Source organism: Xenopus laevis, chromosome 2S, assembly GCF_017654675.1.
Source record: "Xenopus laevis strain J_2021 chromosome 2S, Xenopus_laevis_v10.1, whole genome shotgun sequence".
Taxonomy (NCBI): Eukaryota; Metazoa; Chordata; class Amphibia; order Anura; family Pipidae; genus Xenopus; species Xenopus laevis.
Genome location: NC_054374.1, coordinates 111,528,201 through 111,540,700, shown reverse-complemented (window position 1 = coordinate 111,540,700; position 12,500 = coordinate 111,528,201). Strand labels below are relative to the sequence as shown.

Genomic DNA, 12,500 nt, shown 5'->3' with positions numbered 1-12,500 from the left:
TATTTTGGCAATGTTAAAATGCAATGAGAAGCACTTTTTCAAGATATTTGAAGCTATTTAAAGCCATATCACCAGGAATATGTGGTCAAGACAGAGCCTTGACAAAGAATAACTGTTGTGTTTGACAAATAGACAGGAACCAAGTCCAGGATTCTGTTTGGGATTCAGCCAAATCTTAGGACTTTTTTCAAGATTCAGATTCAAATGAATGAATGTGAAATGAACAATGTATGCTATATTTGTTTGCTACAATTGTTTGCAGCTCATTTAACTTTTTTCCCTAAAATTTGAAAAATTAGTTCCAAATGCAGATTTGGTTCTTTATTTGGATTTCCTTAATGATAGATTTGGTGCATCCCTAGTAATAAAAACATTTCCCAGCTGGTGCTATTTTTCTCTTTTCCACAGCTGCAATTGTTTTGCATATTACAAATGCCAATATAAAAGGTAAGGATTTTATACCTTGATTATCTACTTTAATAACAAAAGGTCAAGGCAGGGATATAACTTGATTAGATATAATTCTCAGTAAGAAAAGAAGTACCCCGTTTGACCTTTAATACAGAAGCTTTACAAACTATAATCAGTCTATAATGACCTATAAATGAGGAATCACCACTCTCCAGTTATCACCAATTAAACCCTCAATCGAATATGTAAAGTGCTAGTGCTTGAGATCCAGTAGCCCAATAGGGACAATACTAAATAAATAAATACTTAGAATGGATTATTAATGACCATATAAATATAATTAATTAAATCCAATCAAATGTATGTATAAATAAATTAATAAGGTGAGGTGATTTCTAAAGTGCTGTGCATAATAAGAAATTAATTAATTACAATTCCCAGTTCATTCCAACAATTAATTGGAGTAGGACACCATTATATTACATAGATTGAGTGACCAACTATTTGGTTAAAAAATTATTAAATATAAAGTGCTAGTGCGGAGATAGAATTAATAGGATTCCTCAGTAAAAATTAATTAAAAATTAAAACATTTACATATTAGATTGAGGGTTTAAATGGTGATAATTGGAGAGTGGTGATTCCTCATTTGTAGTTCATTATAGACTGATTATAGTTTGTAAAGTTTCTGTATTAAAGGTCAAACAGGGTACTTCTTTTCTTCCTGAGAATTATATTACAAATGCCATTATAGACTAAGCACATTCTATACTTTGTAGTGAAGTTGAAGCTTTAAGGTTAATAGTTTTAAATACCTTGTTCTAGAGGTGTCTACAGCATACAGCAAATACATTGAGAGGAAACTAGATCAATTATGATAGGACTTTGGTTACGTAGAGAATACCTGGCAGAAGTTACCATTATCAACCTGGGGATGGTGTAAACTTGTTGATTTACCAACCTAAGTTTACATATTTTTCAAAAATTGCACATGCACTAGATCTGTCTACTGTGCATGCATCAAGCAAGACTGATATCCTATTCAAAAGATAGGCTCAGTGTATTAAAGAAGCAGGAGCATCATGCTATATAGGATGTTACTAATTTCAGATGGAGGGTTTAGCTATTTTTTTACATGAGACTCTATATAGGGAGAGAGGTGTTTAGAGGCTTTTTATGTTTTTTAAAATAAAAGGTTTACATTCCAGTTTTTAAAGTTAAACTTGCTCCACTATTATTATTCACCATTAACATTTTAATTTGGAAATGTAGCAGAGTTATGTTCAAAATAAGGAAAAAAAAGAAAATTCCAATTGAGTTTACACCTACTGATTGTTTATTATGTAGGTTCAGTAGAATCTGACACCCCCTAAAATTGGAGAGTATTTTTGAAAACAGTTTTATTTTATGCTCAAAAATACCTTTGTGATAAATTGGATGCATGCTGCACTTTGAATATATTGCATCAGGTAATGATGGTGGAAAAGGCTTTTCCTATCTACAATAAGTTCTAATGACGGGGAGAGTGCAGCTATGATTATTTCCACTTTCTTGTGGTGGATCTTTCATGCCTACTACTTTATGGGAATGCAGGACATCAATGAACGAATCAACTTGGACTCCACCTGCATTCAGTGTAGTAGTGTGTGTACAACCTCATTGAAACTGTACAAGCTTCACATCTTCATGTGGTTACTTTCCGTGGAAAGCATAAAGATCCACCAAATTCTGGCCATTACATTTGTCATCTAACAGTACACTCATTGTTATTGGTAGCTTTTAATATAACCAAAAAGTTATGTTTTGAGGTGATAATTGAGCCTGTCCATACTGCCCTTTACCTGGCGGCATTTGTTTGCTACATGCACACATTTCAAGGAGTACTCTAAATTTATGTGCATGCAGAAAATATTAAATTCATTATATATTATACTCTAATGTTCCATTTACTATTACTTGCCTGCGGTATAGTCACTGTGTAGAAGATGATTCGAGTATGTTTTTTTAAGTTATTGTATTGAGCAACAGGCAACTTATAATATAATGTATGGTGCTTTTGTGACTCTCAATTGTGCACTTGTAAGCTTTAGTACGACTGAGACTTTAGCAAGTGGTGAACAGTAGGGTGGAGGGGGCCCACATTTTTTTTTACTTAGGACCCATGGCCAATGGGTTACAGCCCTTGAAATAAAACTTAAAAATAAATTGTATGGGGGACATAATGAATAATAATTTACCATGGGTTAGGATTTTGCAGTCTCCTTTTATTTGATTTGGATTGTATTATGATGTTGACATCAATAATCTAATTTCTGGTATGTGTTGTCATGTTTTTAATTCTAATTAGGTCTAACCTTTTCTTTTGTTTTTTAAAAAATCATCAAATATTTTAAGCACAATAACAGTGTATAAATATTCAAGGCTTTCCATACCCTTTTATCAAGGTGCAATATAATCAATTTTAAGGTGTTATCGGAGATAAGAATATATGGCTCTGCTCTTCCATTATATTGTGCTTTGTAGTGTTTATGTGATTACTGAAGTCTGTTGGGTTAAGTGGTGCATAAAATCTTTCCCAGTGGAGTGTACAGGTCTCCAAGTTGATTCATTGTCTCAAACTCTATTATATTTATTTGCATTATGCTGATCATTTGTTTAAGCTTTCAGGGTCTATAACAGTCCAATTTTTCAAATTCTTTAAATTTAAAAGAAAATTATTGGAACACAGAGATGCCCATATCAACATACAACATTGATCATCAAAATAACTGCTTTCCTCAGGGCACCACCTACACTAGTTGTACCCTAAGTGGACTACTATCTCTACAAATTACAAATGTTTGGAGGTTGTCACTGTACTCACTGCTGTTATGTGGGGCAATTGATCAGCCTTTTGGCTTTTCTCTCAATGTATATCACCCTCTTCTCCTTGCAGTTATCACCCTCAGCTTCTACGACCCAACCTCAGAACTCACTAAACTGGTCAATCACAATATATTGTTGATTATGCATATGAATTATCTAAAGACCATATTATACATAAGTCCCAAGACAGATGTGCTTATGATATAAATTAATATGTATGTATAAGAAAATGTGTAGACAACAATTCATGGCTGTAACTTTTATTACATCTTGTCTGTGCATGCATACTTGTACTTTTAGAAAATTAAATAAAAATAATTTTTGAAAAAAAAACCAAACCTGGTCAATCACAAAAAACAGGAGGTTGCTGGTCATTGCTTATATTTTGGATGTTTTTTTTTTAGTTGCAAAACTTTGGAGGTATATTAAGCAGATTTATGACTAATATAAGATGTTATTGGAGGATAAATCTTTTTTTGTTTTAAGTTGTGTTGGGGGTCCTTTTTGTATTAATGAGATCGGGCTGTTATATTTATGCTTGTAAAAGAACAACTAAAAAAATAAACAAGTATATATATTTCACAATCTTTCACCCTTAAGAAGGTTTAATTATGCTGATACCTATGATAATGTGTGTGTGTGTGTGTAGACAGACATGTACACATACATATATGCATGGACGGAAGGATTTGTGATAAAGAGACCAATGCCTTTGACACCAGTTTAAAGTTTTTTTATCTTTGTGCATCATCTGGAAAATCTTTAATTTTGTTCTACTTTACATACTGTATTTCACTATTATTCTTGTACTTGTACTGTAGTAAATATAACTCCAAACAGAGTACTTGATTGGGCTTTTTTATTTTGTTGGTTCCTTAATACTTGTAGGCCAAGAAAGCCATGTCAATTCTACTTTTTAGAAGAACGAAAATAAACCAAAAAGAATGGTTATTTCATTTTCTAGTTTTTTAATTGAAAAAAAGTAAAAATACCAGCAGCAGTGCCAAACTCACAATCCTCCAGCTACAACTACCTAGATCACCATCTGCACAATGCTAGGAGTTGTTAGTAACTTGATGGTTGAAAATGTGGCATTGCTTCCATAGAATAACAATTGATTCTACAAGCCAGATGTTTCTTATTTACTTGTGTTTCAGTATATAAAGAAAGCAAATGTCCTTTATCAATCAATGAGAAAAAAACTGTACCAAAATCAGAAGGTCCCATTTCACTGCTCCTTCTCCCCTTCCCAGACAGACAAATCCATTCTCCTCCTTCCTCCTTCTTGACCTTTATTTTGAAGATTATTTTAGCGATCAACTTGCCGTTAGACCAAGACTCCTCCTACTTCTTGCTTCTTTCATTTTCTCTAACTCATTGCAATGAAAAGCCTTTCATCTAAAGAATGTCTTACACATTTTAACACCTAGTTTTTTTTAGCTAATTCTTTTTTTATTGAAAGAAGGGGGGGGGTTGTATTTCACCAGACATCCTGATTCTCATTCTGATTTTTTTTTTATCCCTTCTTATTTTTACTTATGTTAAGTAGAAAACCTGGAAGCTGATGCGCAACTGAAAGATGGGCTTACTTGTTTTCTTTTGTGCTACAATCCCTTGCTTTCCTTTTGTCCTTAGTGTGGCTACTTGTTTGACTGGCATGGCTTATTGGACTATAACAAGCGTAACTCTGCCTCCTTTATACTGGGACAATTCTCCCACAAATCCTGAACAGTGGGCATTCTTCCTTACACACTACTGGGTGTGCACTGGAATTGAAAGAATTGCTGAAGCCTGCTACTTCATTCCCTCCCCAATCTCTTTGTTTTGTGGGGTTTTCCTCTACCAGTGCTCCCCACCCCACAACACCTTCTTACTTTGCCAGGCCGGAAACATTTAATTGTCTTGTTTTACATAGAGAGAGAGAGAGAGAGAGAGAGAGAGAGAGAGAGAGAGAGAGAGAGAGAGAGAATTATGAACTGAAAGCTGCCTCCAGGCTTGCCTTTTAACTTTTTTCTATAAACAAATATTATTTTAGAGAGTGGTGGGGCTCCATTTGTGATAACAGAAGCTGTTTGTCCTAAAACTCAGATGCTATAATAATATTTGATACACAGACTAATGAAGTTCATGTTTTAGAATTGAAATATTTAATAAACATTTGTAACATATAGATTTTATTGGTTTAACCTTTAAGTTGTATATATGTATGTATACAGGTAAAGAAGAAATGCACATATATATATATATATATATATATATATATATATATATATATATATATATATATATATGCTTTATTTATTATAACACACAAGTTTTAGTGAGTCATGTGACAGCAATGACATCAGAACTCACCGTTTATAACTGATGACATCAGAACTCATAAGGATATAATTTACAAGATATTCATAGCTTTTTTGTATTATATATATATATATATATATATATATATATATATATATATATATATATATATATATATATATATCTATATATATAAAAATAATGAATTATTAATTGTTTAGAAAAGATTGAACTTTATGCACTTCTACTGTTTTTGTTTTGCTGTTTATGTATCTAATTTTTGGATGCATATATTACTTTTGTAGTTTTATAGTACTCTGTAAAGTTTTCTGGTTTTGTTTAATTAGCAAATGTTATTGTGGTGGCCGGATGTGTATTACATATTGTGGCGATTCCATACTCTGATTTGACCACATAGGGGAGGGTTCAAGTGATGGAGGAGGGGGATGTGGGGAAAAGCTAAAGGGGATGAAATAACACCTCTAATCCAGCTTCTGGTAAATGGGCTGCCAGTTTTTAGGATGAGTTTCACTTCTATTAGTCAGAATATTATGCTAAGCCTTAAGCATTAGTTTTTTATGTTGCCATAGCAGCCCTGTTCCTGCAGGGTTTTGACCTGTGATGATTACAGTACAAAGCTTATAGGGTCTTGAAACCCCCTTTGAAGATGAAAGTCTTTGATGGTTTATATTTATGCAAATCTCTTAGATATGATTTACCCAACTGAGATTGAATAGAGAGATGATTAAAATTCTGAGTTCCTTTGATATCCATCAATAGTAAAGTATTTCTTAAAAATTAATATGACAAACCTGTCATTTTTGCCTGTTTTCTCAAATAGTGTTATCTTACCTGTAAGACATTTTCTTATCTTCTTGAAAATTGTTCTATAGGGATGCTTATTGCAAACATAATCTATTTTTTCTTTCAATGAAGTAGAAAAATCCACGCAAAAGCTTTTGTACATTTCCAAATGATAGAATTTGGATTTTGGAATGCCCCCCTGGCAGCTCATAGCTTGCTGTGCGAGTTTGTCTCATAGAAAAAAATAGAAAGCTTTGCCCTTCAATGAATGAAACTTCCTTCTTAAGGCCTTCCTAGGTGAGTTCATGCTATGAATAAAAGAAAGTTTGGGAAAAGTTTAACGGTTGAGCCATTTGCAGTACAGCATCCCCTCGGAACACGTTCAGTTACTGTGTCAGTGTAATAAAAGGTAGGCCAAGGATTATGAAAGATCATTGCTATATCTTATATCGCCTTTCTGAGTGTTTTGCACAAAATGAATGAAAGTAGCCCTGGATAAAATACAGTTTTCATACGGAGCAATTTTGAATGAATGTTTACATACAAATATCTGTTCAAGTTGGTAAACCTACTGGTCTGTTGTGTTTCTGTTCTTACTTTCTGTTACTCCTCTATTAAGCAAATTTGGTGTTCAGTGCTGCATTTAACTTCATATACATTTCAAACTATTTTAGCATATTTATTAATAAAGACATACATTTGCTTTCAGTTTGCAGATACATTTCTACAGTGTACAAAAGGCAGGGAGCTGAAACAGCCAATACATTTGTGGAAACTGCTGTGGGATTACTCAACTTCAAGGTAAGAATATCTGTACCTGAATTCCAATCTATATGTGTTTATATAGCAGCCTTCCAGGACAAATCAGGGCTAAATAGCATGTCATAGTACCAAGAAACTACCTGTTTTGTTAAGTGATCAGTAAAGTTTTATCTTTTAACTATAGATACCTTACAGGCTTTTATAAGTACACCAAGAATAGCAAAGTTGTTTGACTCAAATGACTCACATGCAGTAGCTGATAGATTTGCTCACTTAAACACAGTGATTTTGGCAACTGCATTTTATTCCTATATAGTGTTATGTATAGTCTCAAAATGCAGCATTCTCATGGTGAACTCTAGTATGGTGAAATGCAAGTGTGCTCCCGCACATACCAGCAACTGTAGATAAGGCATGATGCATTGAATTTGCCTACATAGTGTAGCACATAAAATGCCAGATTCTATTCTGTAATGAACCATAAGGTGCCTAAAAGATGTCTAGAAGAGACCTATTGTACCCCCAATTCAAGTATTTGTTGTTGGTTTTGTCTTAAATAAACATGGCAAAAATGTAATCTATGAGTCATATTTAATAACAACATTTTTGGCATCTTATAGCACCCTAAAGACTTCTTTAAAAAATATAGAACAAGCTGATTTGCTTGTTCTACATTTATTTTAGATTTTCATTTAAAAAATATAACTTAATTCTGTGCAGTGTGTGGATGCATTTTGCAGTGTTACTGGTGGGTTATAAGTAACCTCTTGCTCTTCTGTTTTCATGAACATAAAAAGATTAAAGGAAAACTGGAAAATGTGGTGAAAAAAATCTGTATGTAACTCTTTATCCACTATGAACAATGAACATCATTTCTAAGTAATCTTTTCCTGAGTTTTATGTTTATTCATTTTTACTAACATTTTATCACGCTGCAGTTTTTGCAAATATAATCTATAGAGGACTAACTTTGTAAACATATTTTCACACTTCAATATTTTTTGAAGTAATTCAATTGTTTTGAAAAGTAAATAAATATATGTAGATTGTGTGCCTGTGATTCACTTGACTAAATTAAGCATTGGCGTAAAGTTATGAGTTGGCTAATTCTAATGCTGCTTGCTGTAATATGCACAGTCAAATATAAAATGTTTTTCCTATATTTTATATACTTGAGCAAAGATATTGGGAAAACCTATAATTTACTAAATTTCAGTGTGACAGGAGAAATCAGGGTGTTTTAACTGGAGACCAGTGGATTCTTTGCAGCAGGAGAAGTTTTTCTTACACATATTTGCCTATCCAAAAGTAATTGTTAAATAATATTTAAGTTAGTGACAATGAAAATAAATATAACCTGTTGTTGTTTGGAAGTATTTAGAGGCTATCCCATAGTAATGGTGTATTTAAATTAATTTGAGAGGAGTCACTTGGTACAAAGTACAAAGGAGATTTGTTGCTCGGTTTAGTGAATCTTTAACTGTAACTGACAGGCTGGTCTGCACTCCTGTAAAACAGAGTCACGGCAAGTGAATATCACTATGACAAATATCACTTTTTCTGAAAAAGATTCACTAAGGGGGTTATTTATTAAAGTCCGAATGCCAAGAATTAAAAAAATTCAAGTTTTTTTTTTACTATAAAATCTGAATTTTTTGTGAAAAAAACTAGAATTTTATGGGGTTTATTATACCCCGAAGATGTAAAAAGTCAGAATCTGAAAATCTGGCATCTCAGACCTGCCAAGGTTGTATATAATTCAATGGGAGATATCCTGATCTGTGCTGGGCTTCGTGCAATAATCCAAACTGGAATTTTTTCAGGGAAAATGTATTGATAAATAAGGGAAAATAACCAGTGCAGATTTTATCGGAGTATATTTCAGAAAATAATGAGATAAATTCGGTTTTTGATAAATAATCCCCATAAAGCACTGTTTATTACATAATGAAAGGCAGAACTTACTAAACTAAACAAAATCAGAGATGAGGAGTGATGAGGAGTGAAGTGCAGTATAGTAATTAAACAAATGAGTTAGTCAATAAGTGAGTTATGTATGAATACTCTCATTAAGCTTTTCTCATAAGGTAGGTACTCAGAACCAAAAGCGCAAATCCTGAAAAATAAAAGTGTAACTGGTCTTAATGATCTATTAGAGTTATTGGCTGTTATCATAAGACAATATACATTGTTAGGATTCACTCATGTATTATTTTGCTGCTGCTATAAAGCTGCATGTTCATGTGTCTGCAATACCATTGTCAGCTATTCCAGTGTATAGACGGTGTAAGAATCATACATACTAAAGTGAGACCAATGGACAAATGGTTAGCTAGATAACCTACCTGCCATAACTATTATTGCTTTGTCATACACAACATGCCAACCTGCTACAAGAGCGTTGTAAATAAAATACCACTTTAATTATGTTAACCTTATGGTTAAGGAATGATATGTAGTCATTCTGCATCTTTGAACATTTATAATACATTTTTTAAATTAACAAGTGATGTCCCAATCTCTATTGGTTAGATTCATCCAATCTATCAGTATCCCACCCCTCACCTTTTGTAGACTAGTTTCCATTCTGTTTGAACTGGATAAAAGCATTATGATAAAAGCGGTATAACCCAGCTACATTTCACTGTGTCTGTCACTTTATAAAGGCCTGTATGTAATAAAAGCAGTTTATAAGTCTTTATGCAAGTTAGAACTAATATAAGTATATCAGCTTTTCTGTTCTGTTTGTAAGGCCACAAAATTTACATATTGTGTTTTTAGGCATGGTAATTTTTTAGGGCTGTATGCACATTAACTAGACAATATTCATCTATTACTAACACTATTCAGGTTAGTTATTTTATCTTTTTATTTACCTTCTCTATAGCAAAACCATAGACCATAAGTCTAATTGCTTCTATAAGCAGGTGTCATTTTCTCTAGAATTGTAAGTTCATTAGTAAAAACATTTTAAATTGGATCACAAATTAAAATCACAAGTCAGACTTACTTTTATTAGCTATGCTGTATTACAATATTTCATAACAGACCGTCATTCTTTTACACTGCCAAGGCTAGCGGAGTTTTTATTTCGTGACTTTTGATGCTTTGGGGTATATTTATCAAAAAGTGGAGTTAGAGATCAATAGTGTGAAATTCCGCCACTTTCCATTGGGATTTCCGTTGGGATTTTTAAAACAGTATTTTTCAATGGGTGAAGTGAAGTGAAAGTTCACCCTTTGATAAATACACCTGTAAAAATCCCATAGAAATGAAGAGAGAGTGGCAGAATTTCACACTAGTGGACTGTGGTGATCTCTAACTTCACTCTTTGATAAATATACCCCAAAGTATTTTTGAACGTGATAATCTACATCTATAAAAGCATTGTTAGCATTCTGTTCCATGGAAAATATTACCTAAATATTGATTTATGAGAAAATGTATATTGTTATATTTAACAACTATTTCTTATGTAACCCTAACACAAATATCTGAATGAAAAGCATGAATTAGAATTAGACAAGCTGTTTGTTGACAGTGTCTTGAGATTTACTGATCACCAGCTAAAGTACAACTAGTTGATCCCGATCTATCTTTTGGACGCCCCTATACAAGACTATTGATTGATAATGAGAGAGACTCCTGTGAGAGTATTTAGAGGTATATTATCATTATTCTTGATTTTATTTATTTGGTTACGCAATTTTATTTTGTAAAACTTGTTGTATATACTCAACAGGAAGTGATGTTACTCTTAATGCATCACATCTTAGATATATAGGGAGTAGACTCTTTCTTAGGTTACTTTCTGTGTAGCTTAGTCTGATAAACTTTAGTACAAGATATCATGGTACCCATCATATGCTCTACATAAAAACAAAAATCAAATGTATTTGAGGGTTTATTTACAACGTTTTACCACTATTTTTTGGTTCCCCCCCCCACTAATTATCATTGACAATTAATTTTAAGCACATACTTTTCCATCAGCAAAGGCTATATAAAGAAAACGTTTTAAATTATTTAGATCAAGAACAAACTTTTGAAAGGAAATGGATACATTTAAAAAAGTGGTAATTTCTCATTTTAAGTAGAATACAGGTATGTATTATGAAGAATTATACTAATAATAGCAATAACAAAGGATATAAATACAAAATATAAACTAGCCATACATGAAGTCCTATGGTTGGGCAAATAAGTTGTTTTCCGCTGCATTTCCTTTTCATCGCTTTGTAAAGCAAACCATCCTATGAGCCTATTGGAATGAAAAAAGCCTGTCTAGACAGAAGATCAAGAGTTCCAGTTTATCCCATTCAAGCATTGTGGAGGTGAATCGTGAACAGGCACAACTACTACCTCCTGTTTCCCTTGTCATTCTACAAGTGAAGGAATTGTTCAAGTTGGTTTGACCATATGTGTGTGTGACCAACTGTACAATATTGGTTGCATATCCTAATAAATTGATGTTTATGGCCAGCTATAAAATAAAGCTGTATTTGTCAGTCTTTAGTTTGATATAACTTTATAAAAAATGTATTTGAAGGATGTTTGAGAAGAAGCTTTGCAAAGGGGACCCATATTTTGGTTTTCACTTGGATGGAGTGGTCTTCGGAGCAGAAGATTTCCGTGCAAGCATAGGTTTGTATTACTGCATAAGAATGTTGCAGATGGGAATAAATAAATGGGAATGAAGAAATAAAGTGATAGAAAATCATGTCTAGCAATTTAAAGTACCCATATCACACTCATATTTGTTTAGTGCAATGATGTTAAAAAGCTAACCCATTTTTCCTGATAGATGAAAAATAACACCTGTTTCTTTCAATACATTTTTGGCTAAATAGTCAAGTAAAGCATAGGAAATGTTAATGATCTGTTAATTTGAAGGTCTTTTTCCTTTACTACTTGTCAAAATGTTATTAAGTAGTAATAAAAGTTATTAGATGATCATAACCAGAAGCTCTTTTTAATGTTGGGGGCCTAGGTGGAGAAAAATGAAATTGTAGGGGGTAAGGTCTTATATGTAATTATACATTCTTCTGTAAAGCCTTCTATTGGTAGTCTCCACATTTAAAACACTTCACCTGTCTACCTTGGTTGTGGATTGTTTAAACTTTGTCAAATGGATTAAATTTTTGTAATTTTCCAACCTAATTTGTATGATCAGAGGTCCGTATAATTAAGGGCCTCTGTAGTGAGGGGTATGGATCAATCTGTTAATCAATCCCACAAGATGACCTATTTTGAGGACCATCTCACACAATAAGTTATATCTTCTCTGTTACATGAAATGATGAATTGAGTGCAATTGGATGCATGGATGGTATAGTCTTGAAAAAAATATGGTG

At 32.8% G+C, this 12,500-nt stretch overlaps 1 pseudogene; it reads left to right on the top strand.

Annotated features, from left to right (window-relative positions):
* The window catches only part of LOC108708975, a 77,096-nt pseudogene that overhangs the window by 33,409 nt on the left and 31,187 nt on the right, over positions 1-12,500 (top strand).